The 26,402-nt window shown below is 44.7% G+C and overlaps 1 protein-coding gene across 44 annotated transcripts in view; it reads right to left on the minus strand.

Moving 5' to 3' along the window:
• The window catches only part of SORBS1 (sorbin and SH3 domain containing 1), a 1,103,390-nt gene that overhangs the window by 127,223 nt on the left and 949,765 nt on the right, over positions 1-26,402 (minus strand). The window lies entirely within an intron of this gene.

Raw genomic sequence — 26,402 nt, forward strand, 5'->3', positions numbered from 1 at the left:
ACCCGCCAGACCGCCTCCTCTATCCATTCATGAGTTTACCTCTTCTCGGTGTCCCCTCCCCTCCTGGCCTCCCACCCTCCCCGGCAGCTGGGCTGAGTTGGGATCATCATTATCAGTGTGTTGCAGGAGATATGTTTGCAGAGGGGCCCAAATGTCCCGTGGGCGAGTTGTAGGTGGAAGAAGTTCAGCATAAGTGTGAAGCTGATCTTAAAAATGTATAAGGTCGTTCATCCACTCCTTAAATTTTGGGGCGTGTCCTCTCCCCCAGCGGCATGCAATCTGTCTTTTTGCTAACAGAAGGGCCAAAGAAGTTTATTTTCGGATCTTAACAGGCAATTTCTCAGTGTACCCCAAAAGTGTCACAAGGGGGGTATCAGGTATGCGCACCCCGGTCATCTCATCCAATGCGGTGAAAACCGCCCTCCAGTAGTGCCGGACCAGTGGGCAATCCCAGGCCAGGTGTCCGGACCCTGCCCCTTCCGCTCCGCATCGTTCGCAACGGTCATTGTCACGCAGCCGGAGACGGTGCAATCGGGCTGGTGTATAGTACAGTTGGTGTAAATATCTATAATGTATGAGTCGTAGTCTGCTGTTGGCCGAAATGTCGCCAGTCTGCCGGCAGCAGAAAGCCCACTGTTCTTCCGTGAGGGGGTGTCCCATGTCGTTCTCCCATCTGGCTTTAGCCGGGGCGGGGTCCCACTCCCTCTCCTTCTGTGTAGTGGTGTACAGTCCCGAGACTACATGTTCTGGGGGATCCCGCTGCATTAGGATGTGCATGGGGACCATAATAGACGGTTCAAGGGGAAACCAGGGCGCAAGGGCGTGGACATCTTGTCTTAGTCGCACATAATAGAAACGCTCTAGCGGGGTAGGGGAGCAGGCACCAAAGAATTCTTCACTGGTGCAGAAGGTCCCGCGTGTGTACAGTTGACCCCAAGTGATCTGGGAAAGCTTCCGTAACATCCGACAACATCCCCCCTCCTGTGTAACTGGTATGTCGTGCCGTCCTCGCAAAGGCGCCAGGGGTGAGTACAAAAGAGGGGTTTGGAGTTTCTGCGCCAAATACCACCAAGCACAAGTGGTACATTGGACAGTCGTGGAGGCCAGGTGTCTAGGTACGGCCAGGGCGCTCAAGTATGCCGAGGAAGGGGTGGGGGCCATATATCCATCTTGCACTGCCAAATGAGGCATGTATGGAGGGGGATGGATCCAGTAGGCCGCAAAGTGGGCTTGAGCACAGATAAAATATAATTCAATATCAGGGACCTCCAGGACTCCAACGTCAAAAGGGCGCATGAGGACCTCCCAAGCCAGTCTGGGCTGCTTCCCGCCCCATATCAATCTGATCAGCTGTGACTTGATACTGTTAAAAAAATTGCGTCTCGGAGCGTACGGTGTATTAGTAAACAGGTAGAGAAGCTTGGGTAATATCACCATCTTAAGCAAAGACACTCTGGCAGCCATGGATAAGGGCATCGCAATCCATCTGGTTATTTTATCCGTCAATTGATCTAATCCGCATCCATAATTGTCCGTCATCAAATCTTCCAGACAACGGGAAATACGGATACCCAAGTACGTAACCGATTCTACGCACCAAGCCAAGGGATAATCCGGCTCGAACCGCGGGGTGGATTCCGTCAAGGGGAATATCTGGGACTTACCCCAGTTCACCTTTACTCCCGATAGTCTGCCGAACATTATCATGACACGAAGGATTGGATTAAGGCTTACGTCGGAGTTTCGCAGATAGAGCGTCAAGTCGTCCGCATACAATAATATTAAAATGTGCCTTTCCGGATAGACCAGGGCATACTCCCGAGGGTGTTGTCGAATTTGTCGCTGCTAAGGGCTCAATGGCAATAGCAAATAGGAGGAGTGACAAGGGGCACCCCTGTCGTGTGCCCCTGGTTATCGCAAAGGGAGCCGATTGCGCCCCGTTAATAAGGATCCAAGCCCGCAGTCCTGAGTACAACAGATTGATCCAGGCCAAAAAGTGGGGGAGCCCCTTCTCTGCAGTACGAAGGCAAGGTAGTCCCACTCCAAAGAATCGAACGCCTTAGTAGCATCTAGGAATATTGCTGCGGCATTGGTGTCCGGAGCAATATCCTGCAGTAGCGCAAACAGCGTGCACAAGTTGTGGGAGGTACCTCTAGTAGGCACAAAGCTCGACTGGTCCGGGAGGACCAGTGCAGTCATCAGGGGGCTAATACGGTTGGCAATTAATTTAGCTAGGATTTTCGCAGTCACGTTTATTAAAGAAAGGGGTCTGTACGATTCACAATATTTGGCATCCTTTCCTGGCTTGGGGATGGAGATAATGTGAGCTTCTCGCATGGAGGGAGGGAGAAAACCAGATTCCCTAGCCTCCTCATATACATGTCGTAGGATCGGGATGAGCAGGTGATGAAAGGTTTTATAGATTTCCGCCGGGAGGCCATCCGGCCCCGGCGCCTTCCCAGATGACAGCTGCATAATAGCGGTTATCATCTATTCATCCTCGTGATGACGCAACAGAAAGTCCCGTTGCCCATCCCCCAACCACACAATCGCGGTATCTTCAAAAAAGGAGTCAAACTCGGTAGAGTGATCTCTTTGAGCCTTGTACAGATCTTTATAAAAACGTCGGAAAGTTGCCACCATAGCCGCCGTATCCCTGTGGGTCTGTCCATCAGCATCCTCAATCTCTAGGACTGTGTTTGAAAAACGCGGGGGCCGGATGAGAGATGCCAGCCCCTTGCCCGGCCTGTCGCCCTCCCCGTATTGGTGCACCCTAAAGTACTTTCCCCTGAATTTACATTCTTGTTCCGCAGTGTCTTGGTATTCATCTAACGTACTCCTAAACTGTGCCTGTAGCTCGGACGTCAGCGCAGTCTGTATTTTCGTTTCGATATGTTTGAGGTCACCCTCGAGCCGCCGCAGTCTAGCCCTGATATCTTTCAGGATCCCTCCGCTCTTAGCGATGCAGAGGCCTCAAATGGTGACCTTAAATGCCTCCCAAATAGTGGAGTAGTGCCTAACCGAGTTTTCGTTGCGCAGGAAGAAGTCTGTGATCTCCTGTTCAAGTTCTTGTTTAAAAACGGGGTCAAGCAGAGAAAGTGGATTCAGGCGCCAATTCAAGAATGGAGAACTTTCATGGGCACGGGGTAAGAACTATGAGCACTGGGGAATGGTCGGAGTAAGTGCGTGGGAGATGGAGGGTGTGCGTCATCCATGGGATAAGCCCTTTAGTAAGAAGCCACATATCTATTCTGGACCAGGAGGCCCGAGCCGTGGTGAAGCAGGTCCCTTCCCTCTTTAACGGATGCATATGTCACCACGCATCCACGAGATCTTGATCAGCCATAATCATTTTTAAAGTGGATTGGGATGTGAACCAGTGGCGGGGTTGCGGGTGTGAGCGGTCCAAAGCAGGCTCAGTAGTGACATTCAGGTCTCCCCCCAATAGCAAGTATCTGGAGCCTATTTCCAAGATTTTACCCTAGACTAGTCTAAAAAATTCAGGGTCATCAGAGTTAGGCCCATAGCATGAAACAAATGTAAACGTCTGTGCGGCTAATCTGCCCCAAGCTATGGAATATCGACCCTGCTTATCCACCAGGGACCCAATAGGAGTATATGGAAGATTTTTACTCACGAGAATGCACGTGCCACGTGCATACGATGAGTAGGACGAGAAACTAGTATAGCTGGCCCATCTAGCGGCAAATGTAGGGGTAGCACTAGGATCAAAATGGGTTTCCTGCAGCATAGCGCATGGTATATTATGACGGTCTAAATATGCCAGGATATGGCGGCGCTTGCGCGGGTCCCCTAGTCCCCGTATGTTCCATGTGAGGAACCGATATGTAGGCTGAGTTGGGGGATCAGTCATGGCGACAGGCGTAAGAAGACATATTCATCAGCGATCTGTGTTAAATGGCAGTTGCATATCAGTGTCGCATCTAGGGTCTGAGGAAGCAGTGGCTTGTGGCAAGGCATTCAATTTCAATCAATCAATTTGATACTTGTATAGCGCACTACTCACCCGCAAGGGTCTCAAGGCGCTTGTACGAATACCGCTGTGGAACCCATCCTGGCTTTCCCTGTGAGGCGTCCACTCCTGGGCACCCCCAAGGTGGAGGCCAGGCATCCTTAGCATTGTGGAGATTAAGCAAGCTATTGCCTAGAGTTGCAGAGTGGGACTCCATGATTGGAATGGCACCGAGGCTAGAATTATCAGGTCCGTGGAATTTTTGAGCCCAAGACCCGCCGAGGCGGGGAATTGAACCCTGGTCCCGGGCTAGACCTCTGCATCAGGGTCTGCCGCTCTAATCATTGAGCCACACTTCTCTCCACATTGATCTGTTCAGTTCTATGGCCAGAAATAAACTTCCCCCCTCCCACATCAGCAGCCCAATCCTGCCGTGGTCCCAGTCCCTCCCTCCCGTCCCACCATCCCGTGTCCCTAGAGACATCGTCTCTGGTTTCTAAACAATAAGACTGAGTAAAAACAACAAACAGTCAAAACTTTGCAACCACAACCAAGGTATACCAACAGTAGATAGGGTTCACCTGATGGGTGAGCTCTAGAGGGTGTCCAAAACCACCTCACAGAAGCGAGGGCAACGTTAGAAAATCATCTCGCACCAGTTCAGATATTAAGTCTATGGCTTACTGGGTGACCAGCGTGGAAATATCAGCGTTTTACAGGATAAAGTCATTACCAGCATACAGGTCACAAGAATGAGACAAAGAGCTTACCAGGCCTGCACCGTCCAGTACATTATGGGCTCAATGTCTCTGAGTGAGGGGGGGGAGCGCGCCCAGAAGTCCATACAGCTCATCCTGTTCTGTGTCTGTGCCGTATTGCGTCCCCCTCCGCACCCGTCAGTGATGACCAAAAGGATGCTTCTGGGGAAAAAAAAAAATCTTGACGGCAAGTTCCTGTCCATTATGCAGAGGTTTGTATAGGGTTGATGCGGCAGTGCTTCACTCTATGTGGGAGGCGCCGCCATGTTCGTCCAGGGGGCGCGGAGGAGAGGCGCGGGCCGCCGGCTGTCGTGACAAGCCCTTAAGAAAATCCTGTGCTTGTTGGGGGGTATTAAAAAAAATCTGTTTCCCCGAGTGCGTGATTATGAGCCGTGCCGGGAAAAGCATAGCATAGGGCAGATTGAGCTGCTGCAGTTTCTTTTTGACTGGAATAAATTTTCGCCTCTGCTCTTGAACCGCCATGATAAAATCGGGGTAGAGAGAGATGTCCATGCCCTCAAACCGGAGCTGCCCGTGTTCTCGGGATAGGCGGAGGGCGGCATCGCGGTCCCGATAATTAAGTAGTCGAGCGATGGTTGGTCGGGGAGTGGCCCCCGGGACAAGTCGCGCAGACAGGGTGCGGTGCGCCCGCTCCAACACCAAAACCGGCGAGAAGGCTTCCCTCCCAAACAGCGTGTTAAGGAGACGCTCCACAAATTCCTCCATACGCCCTGTAGCCGGCGTCTCGGATACTCCAAGAATTCTGAGGTTATTGCGGCAAGAGCGGGATTCCAAATCTTCATTCTTAGCCGCTAGCACTTTTAGAGCCCTCTTCATATCCAAAGCCCGGGCCGTGGTGGCAGTGGCAGTGTCCTCGAGGTCTGGAATTTGGCGCTCCGCCTCCGTCAACCGGTCCTCATGCTTGTCTACCCTATGCGTGACTCCGTCCAGCCGTGCATTCATTGAGTCCATCTTAGATTCTATGGAGGTCAAGCTGGACTGCATGATGAGCAGGACTTCCTTCAAATCTGCAGTGGAGGGGGGCTGGGATTCCGCATGATCATCCTCCTGTTCTGCCTGTGAGCGGGTAGTTTTCCGCGCTTCAAAGGTCAACTTTGGCTGGCGGCCGTCCGGTTTCCCCATCTCCGAGACCTGGGATGTGCAATCACGCACCAGCGCGATAGAGGAGGGTAGTCGACAGTGAGTGCCAGATCCCTCGCTTTCTCTCCGTCCTGAGTGTTGTTCGTAGGTTTATCCTCTCCGTGTTGCGCAGATCACTGGTAGGTCTCCAGGCCCCAAGCGGCAAGAAGGCACGGTGGCAAACCAAAAGCAAGCTCCACCCCTCCAGTGCCAGCGTCCAGCTTCTTCCCGGCCACCGCTCTCCCTGAATCGCGACGTCGCTCCGATCAGCTCCCAGCGCACTCACCGCAGCATGCAATAACTCATCTAATGGGGGGGGGGGGGGGAGAGTGGGGCCCCCCCAACAGCAACAATACAGGTGTAGCTGTCCCCTGCAGAAGCGGGGAAATATTTTCACCAGCGGGCGCCCTCCAGGCAGTGTGGGTACTAAGATTTCCTTTCTCCCTCACCAGGGCAGCCCAGCCCAAGGGGCAGGATCAGCAGGGTCCAGGCTCCGGGTCCCAGGCCATAATATCTACTCTCCTTTAATGCCAGCCACAGCTAAGAGTGTCTCCCCGGTTCTGTAGGGCCCAAGCCCTAGGTGGTTCCTTATGGGAGGCAGCAGCGCCGGCTCCCCCGTCGATCCAGGGCGCTCCAGCTGCCCGCCAGCGGCCGTCGATTCACTCAAGACCGCAGAGGGAGGGGGAAGGGGCGCCGCGGACGACCCAGCAGTGTGCTGCCTCTGCGCCCCGGCGTCCGGTCCTCTGCCCCAGTCCCCTACTGCCGAGCGCTATGCCAGTCACCCCCTCCTATGCAGGGCGGCAGTGGGAGTCCCTCCCTCAGTGAGATCGCGCTCAGCGGCAACGCGCGTCTCACCAGGTTTTCCGTAGGCGGCAATCTCCTTCAACTCCTTTAGCGCTGCAGGTTCCAGGCAGAGTCCCAGTCACGGTCCAGGAAGCCGGGGCGCAGTCGCTCCCTCCGGTCAGCGCCAGCCGCTCAGCCCTGACTCGATGAGATTTGCACTCGCGTCCTCCGGAGTTCAGCCGTCCTCCGCGGCCGCCGCCATCTTGTAGAGAGTATGCTCCAGCTCCAGGTAGGGGATCCTCGATCTCCGCTGCACAATGTCAATTTTGGAAAGGTATTGTCAGCGCCGCATCAACTCCTAAGCCTTTTCAATGTTTGGAAGTGGTTTTTTGTGTGAGATGACGCGGATTTCTGGCGGATGGCAGCCCGAACAGCAGGAGCCTCACATGAGGGCGGCCATCTTGCTCGGCGCCCTCTAGTGCCCCCGAGAACAAATAAAACCTTAATGTTACGTCAACACCAGTGCCTAAATTGTGCAGGTGCTGGTCAGCTGCACACATTTTTTGGGACTGGGACTTTTTTTAGATCAGGCTTGACAGAGCACCTATCTACAACTAAGTTCTCCAACAAGTAGCTCATGAGCTATTAGTAGCTCTCTAGCTACTTGTGAGTAGCTCTCCTGTGTGCAGCCCAGCCTACTAAATTCGAAGCTTTTGCTTGGTTAAATTAACAGGTGTATACCAAAATTGAAAAGTGTGTATTCAAGGAGAAAATGTGTGTATTTTTGGAAGCCATTGCAAGCCATGCATTGCAACTGTGGCTGCTATTATTACACTTATAGAGGCATTCCAAATTGACAAAGCAATTTTTATGTTACTGCTGGAAATCCTGCACAAAGGGATCATGGTTGGTAATCTTGCTTTAGGAAGCCACTAATGCAATCTTGTCTGACATGTATTATATTATTAATATTAGTAGCGCCGGATGATTTGTATTGAACATACGTAGATCTAATTACCATTAAGATTGGAGACACCTGGTCTAAAAGATGGGTTGTTAACCAAATCTTTAAAGTATACATAGGATAGACTGTGCCCCTCCGCCCCTTGAGATGACTATTTCTCTCTTGTCTTTTATTATTTTATGTGTCATTCCCCTTTCCAGGAAGTGCTTTCAATTAATGCATGAGGGACTATTCTAAATGTTAAAAGTACAGTCAATGAATATGCTGTTTGTCACGCTTAATTTGTTATCTCCTATAAGCATTATATACAGAAAGCAATTCCATTAAGCTACTTTAGCCACAGCACTGGCAAAGCAAATAGAATAGGCTTTAATGTCCAACAGCATTTGTGCATGCAACACATATAAACAGCTGTTGCGAATGAGCTGGCACATTAAAGATAAAACTGTTGGCTTTGCCAGTGCTTGTTCATCTTCAGACTTTGACACAGGGCAAGAGAGGGAAGGACAGAAAAAAGAGAAAGACAGAAGAGAAGACATACAGGATAGGAGTGATAAAAGGAAAAATTAAGGATAAAAAAGAACCAGCAAGAGTGAGATACAGTGAGAGGAAATGTTGTGCGGTGAAAGAAAAAGGCACGAGGTGGAATCAAAGTTAGGCAGCCTTTGTATTCTCTAACCTCAGCATTTGGCAGCACAGAGGATAGGCTACCTAAGCAAAACTTTTGGCCCCTTCACAGTATTGTTTTTACAAAGTATATACAGGTCAAAAATGATTTAGGATTGCATATGAATTCCAGTGTTCTCACTGCTAAATAGAACAATTAAACAATAATCTTTGATGTGGCATTATTTCAGAGGTATGGTCTATAGGGCAAAATTCAACTGCAATGTGATCCCTGCCCCGGCAACATATGAGCTCTCCGTGTGCTTTGCGGGTTGGGGGGAGTCCACGCCAACAAATAAGCAATAATAAGCAAACCCTGCTGGCTGCGGGAAAAACGCCAGCACTGCTATGGAATCCATTCATTACTCAATTCAATAAATCTTTATTCGATCTAAAATTATCATAAAAGCAAAAGTTAAGAAAATATAAATTCATTGCCATAAAATACCATTTTATGTGCATTGCAATAAATAAAACCATTAAAACACCGTGTTTCATCAAACAATACTGAGCCAACAGCAGCAAAGAGAGTACCTATAGCCTCCCCCTCCATTGATTTTCTACTGTAAATGGACATCTGAAGATTGCTGCAGACACTGAACCAAATTCTGGGCAATTTAAGACTTGAAGATAGACTAACACCGCCCTACGTTTCCGAATAGCAAGCCTTTTCAAAAGAGGTTTAAGGCATAGCTGAAAAGGTTGTCGATAAAAAACATAACAGGTGGTAGTTCCTCCATAGACCTTCAGTTTCATAAAGGCATGCCGAGCACCAGACCATCCACGACCTAAATCCAAATAAGAGCGACCTAACCTAAGGTACAGGGGGTGTCACCCATTGCAAACATAAATAATAATAGCGAATGATGCATTCTGGAACCACTAATAAATGATATGATCTGTACATTTCTCCTTCACCACTTTTTTTAGTAGTCTTATTGATCAAATCAGGTGCACTAAATAATTCTGACGAACCAATATCGTCCAAAGAATTACGTACATATTTCAACCATGGTATTGAAAGACCCCCGTCCATTTTCAAACAATAAACAATATCAGTCCTGTTAAAGCTGGTGTCCCTCTTTCTTACTCCACACACTGACCCAGAGCAGTAAGGTGGCCAGTTTAATATTGTGTGATATATACTCTAAGTTCAGTTCAGAATGTACCATTACATTTGTACTTGAGGGTGGCAGGTTCAGCTACCTTCTAAAAAGTCTGTTTTCCTCAACTTGGATTGGGGCAGCGTTATGAAATCCCCAAACCCTGGCTCCGTAGGTGGCGGTAGGAAGAACATTGCATTTTGTACAGTTTAGGCAAAGGGAGATTGTAGACCTACTCCCCCTCTTGGCTAAATTAGAAAGTGAACCCGCTGTCCTCCCAATTTTACAACATGCAGAGTTTACTTGTACCTGCCAGGAATTGTAACATCAAACAACAGGTCTAGATAATAAAAGGTTTTGAGTGTGTTTAGTTGCTTTATGCCCAAATGTAATACTGTCATGGCTTTTTGTCTGGGCCACATGCCATTATGTGTGATTTATCATAGTTAGTTTTCATGGGGAGTGTACTCATAAAACATACAAATGACTCAACCAAACTTCAGCACTAGGAGCCTGCCGCTCTGGCAGTTGAAATAACATTGCACCTCAGTGCAGCAGTATTTTTCATAATGAATCCCGAAGTGATGTTAATAATTGGGGAGGGCAGGCTCAGTTTTTGAATGTGGCTGGGTCAAAACACACTTTTGTCTTTTGCTGTCATTTTGAAAATGCAGTCTTTTCACTAGATTCGCGGAGGTTTGGTCGAATGTAAGCATTTAACATTAACCGTTATCACGCCTAAGTTATATACAGACTTTTGGGCACAAAGAATATCTTTTGAAAAATACCTGATGACAAATATATGTAGCTGGTGACGGGGCTAAGTTAGAATGGATTTATTCATTTCGGGTGATTGATAATGATCATTTATTCCCATCTCTGTGATCACTTCAGTACTTTTTGCCAGAATATTCTATTTCCATTTCTTTTTCATCACTTGTAGAACGCCTGGTTACCCAGAGGCATCCCAGCGGTGGGTAAGAGGAAGCATCATAACAGAACGAGAAGAGCACCTTAAAAAACTAAATTATTTGAAGAGCCATGTTTTGGTTGCTTTCCAGAAGCATAGATAATTTTCTGTCGATCGAATGGCCAAGACAGAGAGTTCCAAAGCTTTGCTACATTAAAAATGAAGCAACGCCCACCTCTTCTAGCTTTTTTAATAGTCGGAGTGAAAGCCAGGTGTAAGTTTGAAGAATGAAGTGATCTATTTAGAGTATAAGGGGTAACCAGTTGATGTAGGATAGGAGAGCCAGGGCCTTGTAGAACCCAGTGGGCAATGCACAGTGATTTAAATTCCACTCTTTGGGCAATAGGAAGCCAGTGAAGCTGCCTAACTGACTGTGATCTAGGAAGTCCAAGCAGTGTGCTTGCGGCCACATTTTGCACAACCAGCAATTTCTTGGCTTCCATAGTCAAGGTATCTTCAAGCCACATCTCTAAACTTTTTGTAACAGCCTTAGGGGTTAGAGGCGGACCAAGGCTAGTAGGCCAAACCAGACCTTTTTTTTTTTTAAATTCTTTTTATTGAGAGTTCATAAAAACAAAATCTTCAATACAGAACACATTTGTAGAAAGATTAATACGGTACAAGGCACATAGGTGTAAAAGCATTTTACAAATTCATCAGTTCGAAAACTTGATTATAAAGTGCAAAGTGTAAAGCCAAAAAACAACAACGAATTTCGACAATTCAAATCTCAATTGTAAAGTGTAATGTGCAATTATAAAGTGCAAAATGCGTAGGGAGAAACACTCTAGCAGACTATTAGCTAAGAAGATATAGTTAAAATTAAATGCTGTCCAGACCTTGTTGGAAGCTGGAATAATTTCCAAGAGTCATTAGTTCTGTTTTTGATCCATTGAGTTTCAAGCAAGACTTGCTCATCCAGCTGGCTATCTTCTTCATGCAGGGTTCAAGAATAGATGTTAAAGTATCCGAATCTGGGGCAAAAGAGAACACCAGCTGGGTGTCGTCTGTATACGACACTACAGAGATCCTGAAGGGAGCCACATAATCGGCCAAAGGTTGATGGTATATAGTGAACAGCGTGGGGCTAAGTGAGGACCCCTGTGGGTCCCCACAAGCCGCAGGCAAGATATCCAAGGACTAGTCGCTGTCAAAAACTTGGAATGTTCGTTCCTTTAAGAAGGAGCCAATCCACTCCAGGACTTTCCCTGTGATTCCGGCCCTACCAACTCTATCAAAAAGTATAATCTATAAATTATAGAGAAATTGTTAACTGTAAATACTGCTCCGTTTTTTCAAGACAGGAGGGGGAGTGGAGCTGTGTCACCGAGATTTCGGTGTAATAAATAAAGCCTGTTTAGAAGGCAATCATCCTTTAAAAGGAGCACACAGTCTGCTCCACTTGTTTGGTTGTCATTGTTCCAAGCTCCGAGTTTGCTCCAAAGGAGAGAGAGACAGACATGCTGTATGTAGCTCCACATTCAAAGACTGAAGCGTGATCAAGAGGCAGTGAGGGGGAAATGAATCACACTAAATTTCTGTACTTTACTGGCATCGAGAATGATACCCAGGCGCAGAATTACAAATGCTTTATTTAAACTCCCATCGCAAAGTGTTCAGGTGGGATTTACTATACAATGCAAATTGTGACCTGTGTTGGACAGCAACCCAACCTAATGCAAATCTGCGTAATGCATGGTCTTGAGTTAATTTGTGTCATAGGGGCGTTCCATGGGTGGTGCATGGGCGTTCCCATGCAACACCTCATGGGTTTTGACGTAAATCCTTATCTACAAAGAATTGCAGACAGGGATTTGTGCCAAAATCCTACAACTCCTCGAGGCAGGTGCAACGTGGAGAAATGGTTCAATTTCTTGTTTTTCCCACTTTGCATGAGAGCTACCTTACACAGCACACATACAAAGTGGGAAAAGCTTAAAGCATACGCTTTTTTCAAAACCCATATTTCAGACAACACAGACACCATTGTACTATGGTGCAAGAGTGCAAGGGTGTCTGTGTTAGTGCATGGATGCCTAAATTGAGACCCTGTAGGGAGAGACCTCAGCTCTTAGTAAATATGGCGCTGTTCTGCTCTCTCCTTACTTACTGCGCTGCATTGCGTGACAGCTTGATGAATCTGCGTCCAACTGCCTAACTCGGCATGCACGCATGCACGCACACACACGCGTGCTGCTTATGAACACGGCCACTTTGGTAGTTTTGCAGTGTCGACTCTGTTGTGAAAGGTCCACTTTTGCAGGCCTGTGAACGCCATAAAATATCCCCTGGCAGTCCCCCAAATGCACAGGAACGCATTATAAAGACTCTTGTGCTGAAAGGTAAATTGGAGGGCACCTGAGACTTCACGCCGTTCCCTACTCCAGCAGGTTGCATGCATTCACTGGTGCACTGCAGCAATGCGTGTCTGATCTGTGACATAATTATGAGTGTTTTTATTACTGTTATATTCTTATTAAATGCCAGCCACCTTTACTTCTGTGTCTCAACCTCATTCACACCTTCACAAAAAATCCTGATTCAACTTGTTTCCTAACTCCAACGAAAACAGCAAACACTGATTAGTAACAATATCAGCATGATTGATTCAACCCCAGAAGTGCCTGACCCTACTGTGCACGAGAGAAGTTTACATGTACTTCACATTTCTGATTGGGCAGGGCACAATACTCATTTCTCAAGTCCATATGCTTAACTTTCAGTGTCCTAAGATACATATTTAAGTAGCCTCAACGACACAACAGTTTTATTTTTTTAGGTCTGGCTTGACTGCTGCAGCTGGCTTCAAAACCTATTGCTAAAAAGTATTTCAAATGCATTTAGAGAGGGCTTTGGCTCTGCCAATAGGAACACATCTTTTTCACCTGATGACTGGCTGTTAGGTGAATCATTCTGCCCACTCTGGAGGGTTTGAATTGCAACTGATCAGGGGCTATATAACTTCTCAAAATACACTGCATAATCACACATTTAATTCATCTCATAGATGCTGTGTGTAAAGAACCAAACATTTTTTAGCTACAGCATGCGTTTTTTAGCGTTTGGTTAAGGACTCAAAGAGCAGCTGCAAGCCATATCTATTTTCGTTGCCCATTTGTGTTTCAACTAAGTCAGGTGATAAGCAAAACTTTAAAAGATAAAGAAGAGAGAACATCCTCAAACCTTCAAAGGTCAATATTTTCCTGGATTGAACCCACAATGAAAGTGCTAGAGTCCCAACATCTCCTCACCCAGCCCTTGACTATTTGTTACACTGCTTTCAGAACACCTTCCATGCTCCATTTAACTACCACACTGCCAGAACACCTTTCCAAGGGTCACGGGGCAAGCAGGATTTACTAGGCCCAAACGTAGGGGTTGAGGCCTTTTACTCCCCATGTCCCTGGACGTGGGTCTGGTGGCTTAGTGGACTTATACGTCCACAGTAGTGGTCTGTATTTGATCTTGTGGTCGTAGGTTCAAATCCTGGCAGGTTCACTCAGCCTTTCATCCTTCTGAGGTCGATAACATGAGTACCACTGAGTTGGGTAACAATAAATGTCTTTTATTCAGTGCCAAGATAACCGTTGCGGTGAACGTGTGCTTTACAAACACATGTTATGTTATGGACCCAACCTAATAGGATTCCTGAGTAACGGGCGAATAAGTACCCCTTTCTGAACTTGACACTCAGTGATTGTGCAGGAGGGGCAGTCCAAGGTTCTACAAGGAGGAGGTAGGTGTGAGGCGTACATAGACTCAAGACTCAACGTACACACAGTAACTGCAACCAGGTGATTGTCCAGTCAGATACTTGCTTTTATAAAAAAGGAAGTTATTTTAATATAAGCACACAAAGAGTAGATTCAACACACTAACTATTAACCCAGAGTCTCTTAAGGTGGGTGTGCTGAAATCATCTTGGGAGATATCCCTGAATGCCTTCAACCCTTTATAGTGAGGCTGGTTATTCCCCATTCAATACTGGAAGCTACTCTCCAACACAGTCCCCGCTAGTCCCCATGAGCCAAAGCGTAAGTATGGCCTAAGAGTCAACTTCAAAAGGAATACACGCAATGTTTGTGTGAGTCCCCAACAGGTCTGCTGGCCTCGAACAGTCTCACCCGACTTAATGGCAGCCAGTCAGTGGGGAGGATAAGGGTGCATCTCTGCGGGCTCTGGTCTCCCGATGATGAGGGTCAATGGCCTTTCCCCAATGACGCATTGAGCCTAAGCAGGCCCACGTCAGTTTCAGACATCCTCCTTCACAGCTCCTCGTGATCTGTAAGTGTTTCTCACAGCAGCCTGAGTCCCACGATCCAGGGCAATGGCCCTGCCTCCACTGGCAAACAGGGGTCACCAATTTCCCTTGTCAAATGCGACAGCCCTTACTACATGGTGGCCTCCTCCTGACACGCGGGGTTGCCCATTTGGTTTGCATAAGGGTGACAGCCCTTACTTCAAGATGGACACCCACCTGGCATATGGAGTCGTAGACAGGCACTGCAACAATGATACCAACCAGACTGGACATCTCACACTTTTCTCACCAGGATCCACACAGCTGGATCCTCACTGGGCTTTACTCCCTCCAGGCGCTCTCCTCCTCCTTACACTAGTCTTGGCACGCGTGCAGATGGCAGGTGCTTTGAAATTCAGATTTGGGGGGTGGGGGGCTTTGAGATGCTCTCTCCTCTGCACTGCCCTTTGTCAAAGGGACTGTATGCAACAACAGGGGTGGCTCCAATTCTGACTGACCCACAACAAAGGCCAAGGGAGTGACCGGGAATCACAGTGCTGAGAAGCCTCTACTGAAATATGTCTCATGAAGCTTCAAATGTCTCAGCCTTGATCTCTAACAGGATTCCCTGGTAAACAATGCCAACTTTATAAGTCCCACCTTCTCCCTGCCAAAGAGACCTACCCCCACTGACCATTAGTAACTCTTCCTGGATTCAAAGAGACCTTTGATGTACACAGAGTATGCTCTGCCCAGCCCTCAGGAATGTCACAAATCCACATCTCCTGTCTGGGGGTTGCAGTCCTCACTTCCACTAGCCTTGCCGAGCCCTGTGTTTTGAAAATGGAACCCACAGCCTCCATGTCATTGACCATTCACAGGCACACACAGGCAACCCAGCACCCACATGTAAGCACTGTCCGGTGCTACACGCAATCCATGGATGGCCAGGGCAAGTTAAGTAGACAGCTACAGAAGTTTACATGATTGGGCCAGTAGGCCCCACTCCAGTGACACAGGTAGAAAGGCCTGGTCACACTACTGATTACTACTGAACATAAATCAGATGTTCTGCTAACACCGTGCTCATGTCACTTAACTCCTGAAAAAGGCAGTAGCTCTCTACCATCACAAGGTTAGGATTTGGCGCCCCCCACCTGACCTAACAAGACCGCATTACTATGAGGCAGACCTAGGTCATGGCGCTCAAGTATGATTCGTGTTTGCTCACGACCAAAAATCATTACCGGTGGCCCAAATATACATTTAGCTGGGGCACTCAGAACATGAGAGCACAACTGTCACCATGCAGGGAACATTTCCGTCCCAACACATAACTTCTCCCCATACCATCACTCTAGCTAACCTCTGCCATTGCTGACAAGAAGACTCATATATACTCACAACTCCAGAAATGTGGAATGCCTGCAATTTGAACTTACTGAAGACTGCAATTTACCTAAAACCCCCTCATGTCCCTCAGTCTATGACAATGCTGTGTGTCTAAACAGTAAGGATCCTTCACATCCTTCCTAATTAACCATCCAGGACTTCTTCATGACTCCTTTGCTTCCACAAGTACCAATCACATAATCCATGCTTGAGACAAATTACTTTGCAATCTTCTTTTTCTCAAATATACAAACCACAAGATCATTCAGCAGCTTACTCAACAAGTACACTTCTCTCATGCATTTCTCTACTCCAAGACTACCTAATCTACTCTGTCAACCTTCTCCTCATATCATTAAGCAACCTTTCTGTCATTCGTCACCCAGTCAGCTTTTTCTATACTACAGGCATGCCCCCCCCGACTACACCACCTATCTACTCTCATGAACCTTCCCTCCCTTTTCCAAAATCACTGTAGTCATCACAGCAGCTAGGAAACGGTTACTCAACACCTTCCTCCTCCTCCCTCTTCTCTGAAATCCTGGAAAGAATTGTGCTCAACAGGCTCGTCAACTATATTTTGAAAATGAAATCCATTTTGTCTGGATTTTCACACCTTGGATTCCACTGAGAAAGCTCTCAGCCATGTATAATATGTCTTTACACAACCATCTCAACTTGATCTTCATTCTCTTTCTGCGACCTTCACCATAGTCAACCATAAGTGACTAAAAATAAAGCTTAATCTGGGCATTGTGGGCCTCTCCTGAATTAATTCATACCAAACGGACTAAGCAAAATCCATTTCTAGGTGGTCCAACACATCAGAGCCCAATCGTTTGTCGGCAAACATTCCCACATGGCTATATCCTTGGTACCTTGCCCTTTCCTCTCTACACAATTTACATTGGCAAACACATATCTTCCTTTGGATTTAAGTACAACCTCTTGGTTGGTAACATCCAAATCCACTTCTCCTTTCCCTCCCTTTAAATCCCCCCTCTTCTCTAGGAGTGTTTCAATTGCATCTCTGTTTTTTTAGCACTGAATCTCTGAGCTGCCTAGTGCTTGACAAAACAAATAGATGATCTACTTACATCCTCACCCACAACACTAAAAAAAACAGTGATGCTCCGATTTACCCTGTATTCACTGTACATGCTTCTGCCCCCTTAGCTACAATGCTTGGGGTCACTTTGACAATCGCATGCATCTTTCCAGTTTTATTACCTAAACGATTACATTGGTGTGCTCTCACCTAGTCAACATCTACAAGATCTGTACCCACCCAACATCTCATTCGGTCGAGACCATGATCAATTGAAAGTCTTTAGTATATTAAAAGGGCATAATAAATATTGTGCCAAGGTAGCTCATTGCAGCCTTTACCCTAAATCATGTGTAAGCTCATAATACATATATTCTGTTTCTCCTCATGTCTCCTTCACCTCAATTTAGAACTTGGTGAGAGATCACTAACACACACTCTGACTGACTGCTGGCCACCTAATTTATAGAGTTGGGGACCACTCAGCGTTCATGTCAGAAAAACCACAGTCTCCAACTTATCCAAGGGTCAGCATGTTAGAACTGCATACTGAAAATAATCATCTGATTTGGACCAAGGTTGCTATGTAGAGAGTGAACGACAATTGTCCACCATGACCCACTGGATCAAGGGAATACATTAAATTAGCCTCATTATGATGCATCATAGGTTAGGGTACCCCTAATCCTCAGGCCTAGATACGAGTTGTGTGTATTGTAGCAGGTTATCAACACTAGGTGCCACCAGTATTGATAACTGGCATGCTGATGCTCTCCATCATCCCATAAGTTCCCAGCCACTACTAAATATTGAGGCACTGTGGTGGTGCTGAGGCAGGATAAATACCTGGGCTGATAAAGTGTTTAAATAATATCCCAATTGCTTTCAATTGGAAAATGATGAATTTAAATATTTCACCAACCTCAAAAATGTGGTTCTCGTGCATTATAAAAATCGAGATAAGATGTCAAGGCTACAAGATAAAGTACGGAAAATGTATAATTCGCGGGGGTAAATATATCTGCTCAAGTAAAAACAGCCAGATTAGGGATTGGGGATTACAGTAATGACTATAGGTCCATTTGCTTGAGCAGTATAACAGGGTGTTTAGTTCATACACTTTCCACATGTGCCAGACACAAACAATGCCTTTGAGCAAGGGTGGGGGGTTATGCTGGGCTCCTCCTGTGCAGGGGGATCTCGAGCCATTGTAGGGATGACTGAGGAACACCCAATCCTCCCATACTAACCTGGGCCTCAGGAAGTCCGTTGAAGATGTTCCTCCCCACAAACACATAGAAGAGGCCTACAATGATGTTGAATATAGCTGCCTTTTAAAAAGGCACACAATGTATGCACACCCATCTAGCAGATAGACGGCTATGCTCAGCTAGAAATTTAAAACCACTCAGCCATGCTGGGCAATAAATACTTATCTGTAAAGTAATGTATAGTTTTGTGGGAGTCATTGTTACCGCCTAGCACTAGCACCTCCCAATATGTAGTGGAGTACCAGGTACTCTATGTGTTATGTTATGAGTTTTATCGAAAGCTCATTCAACAGTTTGGGTTTCTCCTGCTTACCTGAGACCTATGACAGGCAGAAAATGCTTTATCTAAATGAAATAGTCACTTTTTATATATTTTTTCAATGCGAGAAGTGTCAAATAAATCAAAGAAGTAAAAGTGGCTTACAAAGGGAACAGCATATAATTCACTTGCTGCTCAAGCTTTGTCAAATCTACCTATTTTTTGATGGTCCGCTGAAGAGTGGTGAAATCTGCTTCTTTGATGTTAATGATGTTCTATGTGACTGCTCACAGAGGCACTCCCAATATTAACAACACATTCTTGGGACTATACACATAAGTACATTTACACGTGTAGATTAACTCCAGTGTAAACTTACTATAGGACCCAGTAGTAACTTTACACATTTTTGCTATTCACCATTTCTAAGTGCAAACTTGCTAGGAGGAGCAGACTTGCAGGTCTTCACCCCATCAATACAGTAGGCTGAGCCTGCTAGAACAGGATTTACTAGTGTAAAGTTACTACTACTTAATTTCCACAGTTAGGCAAAAGTCTCTGCCACCAGGGTCGAGAGCTTCCTATGGCATGGTAAAAAATAATAATGCTTAATTCATAAAAAAAAAATATATTTTTTTTAATGTAAGATATAAGTGTAAATTAACTTAAAATAGTTCATAATACTGTTATAGAACATTAAACACGTCAAATTAATTTTGTAATAAGTAATTACATAAATTAAATATTTAAACTGAATTTATACTTATTTAAAATCATGTTTAAAAAATACCACTCTCACTATAATCTTTATGTTAAATTATTATTTAATAGATGTTATTAAAACATATTTCCTAAATAAATTTTAATACATTTTAAAAGCTCTATTTAATTATTTAAAAAAAATGTTTTACATATGAATGTATTCAATTAAAATACATTATTTTAAATTGAATTTAACTTTAACACTTGAAATAAATATACACACATTCATCTAACTGTGTGTGTGTGTGTGTTTATGTATATTGTGGTTGTGGGAGGTGATTTGTGCCCTACAAGTGACCTCCTTGACAAAGCGACAGGGCCTGATGAGGTATCCATGGATCTACTTAAGAGTAATACTAATTTTTGGGCTTCAATTCTCACCTTGTTCTTATTAAAATGTCTTCAAATGATTGAATTCCCAGATCCTCAACCATTGTAAATACTTTTTTAAAGGGGAATCAGTTTCAGCCTGGATGTTCTAGACCAATCTCACTTACCAACTCTGCCGTTGTAATCCTGGGTAGAGTTATCTTTGAAAGAAACGAGAAAGGACAGAGGAAACTAATATTAACGCAAGTCAATATGGGTTCCCTGGAGCAATGCTTGAATCTTCACAAGATTCTTAGTAAATACACAGTAGCAAAGCACTGCCCCATGTACTTGGTCTTTGTGGATCTATCTAGTGTGCTCAATTGAGTCAATCGATCAAAACTTTGGCAAATCCTCTTGGAAGTTGGTCTTGATGCTCCTTTTGTGTAATTTCATGGGTCTACACATGGGTCTGGAGGCAACACTACACAATGGTTTAAACTTGAATGTGGAGTGCTTCAGGGTTATGTCCTGGTGCCTATTTTGTTTACTCTTTATATAAACAATTTGAACAAGCGATTGGGTCAATGGTACCTTGACGTGCACAAAATTAATTAATCACCGGTTCCAGCTTTATTATATGTGGATGATGCAGATCTGCAAGCGCATCCCCCAAGAGGCTTGGAGGAAATGGTTGCTGCTTTCACAGATTTTATGCCTGAACTTGATCTGGAGACTGATTTTGAAATATCCCAATTTATGGCATGTGGGCCACTAAGGTCCACCTTGAGAGACCCTACCATTAAGGGGAATAAACTGCTGAAGGTCCATCAAGTTTCCTATCTTGAGATTGTTTTAGATTCCACAAATTCCTGGGGTAACTACATATCTAGCAGGAGTCAAAAATGTAGGCAATCTGTGGGTGCTGTTTTTAACATATCCTCCACGATTGGAAGCAAGACCCATTTAATTGATAGATATCCTGGCAAAGATTCTTGGGAGGGTCTTATACAACAGAATCAAAGATTTGGACACTGATAATAATGTTCTGCACACTAGCCAGTATGGCTTTAGTGCTGGAATCAGCACAATAGAGCACTGCCTGAATTTAAATGTAATAATTGGGAAGTATAATGTGGCAAGGTGGGTACCGCTCTATTTAGCTTTCATGGACTTGACCATGGCATTTGATTGTGTTAACATATCAAAGTTACTGAAAAATCTTTTAGAATTGGCTCTAGATGGTGACCTTGTCAATATGCTAGTAGGACAGCATACAAATACAAATGCCAGGGTGAGGTTTGGACAAGAGGACTAAGTCACAGATAGATTTATTATTGGGCGTGGTTGTGTGCTCGCCCTCCTGCTTTTTATTTTATACATCAACAACCTTAGTTCCCATCTGATTAGTAGCAGGCAGGATGTTCCCAAAATCAACGGCATCTCTCTTCCTGCTTTACTCTATGCAGACAATGCCATTTTAATGGCTTGCACCCTGGAGGCTCTACATCAATTGATGCACTCGTTTATGGATTTTATGCCTGGTTTAGATTTGATTAAAAACTTTTCAAAATCTTATATTATGACCTGTTCGTTACTGTCATCTCCAATAGGTTGCTAAATACTGAAAATTTCCCATATTTGGGTATTATATATATTTCTCAAAACAGGTTAAAGTTCACATGAGCAATAGGATCCCTGCTGAGCATCCCTAGCCCTATGGGGGAAGGTCTCTGACCCCTTTGGTGCAGATATATAATGCAGACAATATACTAATCGCATCATATGGGGCAGGAATTTGGGGAATCTCAGATTGCTCAACGTTACAAAGAGAGAAAAATGTTGGTGGCTCCCTATATCAACCTCTCATTATATTTGCCATAAAGAGCTAGACCTGAGTGACTTCAATTGCTCAAGACCCATCATGTTGTGGTTATCTATTGGAGGAACTCTCACTTATAAGAGATATAGTTGCAGACTCCCTGGCTTGTGATAAGGGGCTATCAATCTCCTGAATGGCCTATGTTATGAAAACATTGGAGGGCATTGGTATTGGACATGTTTTTTCGGATCCTACCACGTGCCCCACTCTGGATAAAAAGTGGGTTTGATCCTTATTGATGTTCAAATTAGAGTAAGCTAGGGTTAAGGCTGAATCTCTGAAACCAATGGTTGTAACTTACCTGAGCCTTCACACCGAAGCCCAGTTCTTGACTAGTTATATATGGGAGCCAAGAAGTAATTGGGAGCGCTCTTTACTTTTTCGCTTTAGGGCAGATGCACTTAGGTTTTTACTATGTTTTCCAGTTGGGTACCAACATAACCTTGAAATGAGAACATGCCCATGTAATGGTAACTCGCAACAATCAATAAAGCATTTTTTATACTCTTGTGGTTTTTATAAACTTTTTACTCAAACGTTTTTAGTAAACTTGCACAAAGCAAGACATTTTAGACACTGTAGCAGACCTTATTATTTTCTTAACCAACTAGAGGATGAAGAGACACGTCTGTGTGTGGGGCTCTTCCTCCATTCAGCTGTCCACTCATGGGAATCAATGCTTTTTGCAAGATAATTTGGCTGTATCATCTAGCCCACGCTGTGGTCTGAAAGCAGCATGAATCGCTGCTAATGCCTCTTTTAGGCCTATTAATTGATTTTGTATCAGGAGCTTAGTTTTTTACAAAAATGTAATCAATGTATTATTAGCTTGAATTGAATTGTCTTTGTTGTTTTTATGTGCTTTTATGGCTGTCCGCAGCCAAATAATGATTTTAAAATTAAATGAAATGAAAAACATATCCTTCACAGCTGGAAGCAAGATGCTTGCCCCTCTGTTAGAAATTTATAAGAGGCAATATGTGCCAGTAGCGATGTACGGTGCCGGAGTCTAGAAGTATGCTAACACCTGTGATTTCCAATTGAAGGAGAACAGAGACCTTAACTGTCTTCTGTGATTACCTCCCCTGTTTCCCAGTATATATTTTATGAAGAGCTGGGAGTTCAATTTATTGAGGAACCCATTAAACTTGTCCCACTTATTCTCTGGCTTTCCATCTAGTTAAATTCTCAAGCAAATCTTAATCAAATTATCATTAATGATTGCTTATTTGGTGATAATGACCTTAAAATACCATGGCTTTTATATGATAAAGCAACTCTTGAGAGCTTGTGAATGCTTCTTCTTTTGAGCAAACCATCTGTCATTTGTAAAACTGATAGGGGGAATTTGAAACTACAGTTCATGGAGAAAAGACGCAGGGATAGGGAACGAGAGGATATGAAGAAACATAAAGTTAGGGATTATGCTGTGTTACAAACAACCCTGGCAACAGAGCTTTACCTGTTACAGGCACTGGGAAGGGCTCTCTTAAATCGATTTAGGCTTAGTGTAACATGTTCTCAGATTTGTTTCCTTTTGGGTGAATATAACTGTACCAGTATTTATATATATTCATGAGATGACTACTCAGATCAAACACTATTCACTTTGTCTTTTTTTGTGAGTTTTATAGTATTTATTCCAAACAATTTTTAATACCCTTGTTGAAGCAATACAATTTTACCCAATGCAGACCCGCCCTGTGTTTTTTCCAAACGTTGAAGGGGGAGGAGGTATGTTTTGCTGTAGCATCTTTTTTTAAAACTGTAATGAAACGTCAGGGTTCAGTCATTTTTCAATACTTGTATTTGTTGTATGCTTCTAATGACTATATTTGTTGTGTACTATGATTTAAATTTATAATTGAATAAAGATTTTTAATTGAATCGAATATATATATTTAAATATAAAAATATACATTTTGTTCAATTTGTTTAACATTGTTTCCTATAGGGTGTTCTTTTACGCCCTCCCTCCAGAATTTTCTATGAGAGTGTGTTGCAGTACCTGTAAGGGGCCATGTGTGGTGCTAGATTTACTCCTAGAATGGGCTGGAATACATTTACAACTACTGTCCATCCTTTCTAGCTGTAGTTAACTTTAGCATTAAGTTTGTGAATAGTATTGGGCTTACTCCTTTGAGGGTGTTTGTGTTTGCATGTCCCTCTCTAGGCCCCTCCGTATCGCCTTCCATTTAGTAGTAAGAATTGCCCATTTTACAGCCACTCCCTCTGGTTCCCCCCACAATTTGCTACTAAAACATTTACCTACGTGTGCAGAGACTTCCACAATTGGGTGCAGTCTTAGTCATAAAAAAGAGGGGAGGCAGGGGTTTGTGAACAGCATTATGTAGTCTGTGAGAAGTAAGTACTATTGTAGTCCTCCTACACGTACTACAAAGTGCAGTTTGAGAATAGGCCTCTCTGTGTTGAGTGCAGATAGTTTTCAACTAATTCCCTGCCAAATAGGCAGTCAAAGTAGATTGGCTGGGAGAGCAGGAATTTGTGCAAACCTTTTGGTACCAGAAGTCAATCTAGCTACAGAGCTTTGAATCCATTACAGTTGAGCTATTTTGTGATTGAAACCCCAAAATATGCACCACAAAATTAACTACTGCTTGTGGGTGTCTGCATCAATGATGGTGTTCTGTAGAATTGTGTCGTCAGAGACCACACCGTCAATAGTAGTGTCCAGTGGAACACAACCACTGATGCAGATGCTAGTGCGCGATTGGGTCCATGCTCTCGGCCTGTTCCCACAGTGAATCACTTCATCAACGGGGGAACACTGTGAAGACATCTAATTTATGGACATAAACAGAAAAGAACAAAATACTTTTTGCTCATTAACTATAATATTTCTCAACGTGATCCCCGAAGGATAGAAAAGGTCTTGATAACCACACATTACGACAAAACATGCTGGCCCCATCACGAGATGAATTACACGTCTAATTGGTTTTGTACTTGGAGTGGGTTTGACTCCAAAGTTTATGATCTGATGCCCACTCGTACGCACAATCCTTTAGTGCAACCAATACAACCGGTTGCACTTTGACCCTAAATCCCCATGTTGAAGTATTCTACTTATGAAGGGCTAATATGTAATAGCCATTAAAGGTCGCAGTAGAAAGGCCGCACACCAGGGCTCAATCTGTTTTCATAATAAGAGAGCACAGGAGGAAGAATACATTTGCAATGGTATCTCATTTGAGCTTTTCAGAAAATACGGTTATGATCGCATGTTGATACACAGGAGTGATGGATGGTGATACCAGACAGCCCTCCCAGTGCTACCTTGAGAGTTTCACAGAAACCTCTACTGAGATCAATGTGGCAGTCTAGTGTTTCTCCTTTCAGAACTGCTGGGAACACGTATATTTCAAAGTGTCTTGTCCTAGATAATGCCAGAGCAGTGACCTGGTTAGATCCAAGAACACCTGGGAACTCTCTGTGGGGCCAAGTCCCTCACTGCTTTCTAATTCAGTGTGTGTGCAATGTAGATTATGGTTTGAGTGACGAATTCTAGTATATTGGACAATGTCAAATGTGGGAGAGGTGAAACTAGGGGACTGTAAAATCTATTCAGGCGAATATGTAAGTGGATGGGTCAAAATGATCAGTTGTGGGGATACCGGCACATTAAGGGAAAGTTTCTAGAACCTATGCCTTGTTATAGGTCAGCTTTAAAAAAGGATCTACTGCAACCCACTTCCCAACAGTCACTCTTCTGTACCAGAATTGAGAACAGGATGCCCTACCCAGGGGAACTATCAGAGATAGGAAGGGGCGAGGAGTGCCAAGTATGCAACCCTTTGCATGCCTTGACGCACTGGCTGAACACTCTGCCCACAAAGTTCTGTGCTGCTGCATTAAGACGTGTGGTGTTCAGTGGAAAAGCCATGACTTTTATTCAGTGGCGGCTACTGCGGAACAGGAGTGGCGGGGGGCTTTATAAAAAATAAAAATAAAGATCTCTTACCTGTTCACGCTGCACGCTTTTCGTCGTCCCCTGCTCTTCCTCACTCCTGGAAGCACCCAGGAGCCAATCTCAAGGCTGATGTCACCATGACAGCAGTGTCGTAATTGGTTTCAACATCTTTGTTTGGTGTTCAGACATGGACAGCGAGCCTGAGCATTATCTCCACCCAGGATGTGCATTACAGGCCGGTGGAGAACATGCTAAGTGCTCATGACTGTTTGGCCAGTCCAAGTCCTCCGGCCAAATCGTCATGTGCACTTAAGGTGCATATAGCACTCCCCTGCACTGTGACAGAAGCGCAGCCCCACCCCACCCCACCCCACCATAGAGAAAAATAAAATTATAATAACATCCTGTTGTTATCATTTTATTTTTCCTTTGTTGCACTGCTCAGAAGCAGTGGGATGATGCTCCTCCGCCTTAGCAGGCTGGAGGGCATCGCTGACAAGTAGACCTCTTGACTCCACCGACCTCTACCCACCACCTTTTAAGGAGTGTAAACCCCAAAAACTTAAGAGTGTGCAACACAAAAAGTATTCTCCGTAACTTCTTGCGTGTACACTTTTCAAGGCTTCAGCAACTCACTGCTTGCTGATAATGAAACACAATGGATACATGAAAATTGCTGGCCTGATCGGAGGTCAGATAAATAAAAACATGTATTCACTTTGGTTGACTTCTGGATTTGAACACCAAAAAACATACTGAAAAAGTATTTCCAATAGAAGATAGGACGAGGGAACAATTAAAGTTTTCCAAATTACATTTTCTGAGCCTTTTGGGGTGGACTGTGAAACCACCTCGATTACTGAGTAGTCCTTAAACCTTTAAACAATGTAAGGTCAGAGCGGCTCAAGGTGTTACAATGCATTAATGGACACAAGAGGGCGAGTTAGAGAC

This window comes from Triturus cristatus, chromosome 1_2 (assembly GCF_964204655.1).
Source record: "Triturus cristatus chromosome 1_2, aTriCri1.1, whole genome shotgun sequence".
Classification (NCBI taxonomy): domain Eukaryota; kingdom Metazoa; phylum Chordata; class Amphibia; order Caudata; family Salamandridae; genus Triturus; species Triturus cristatus.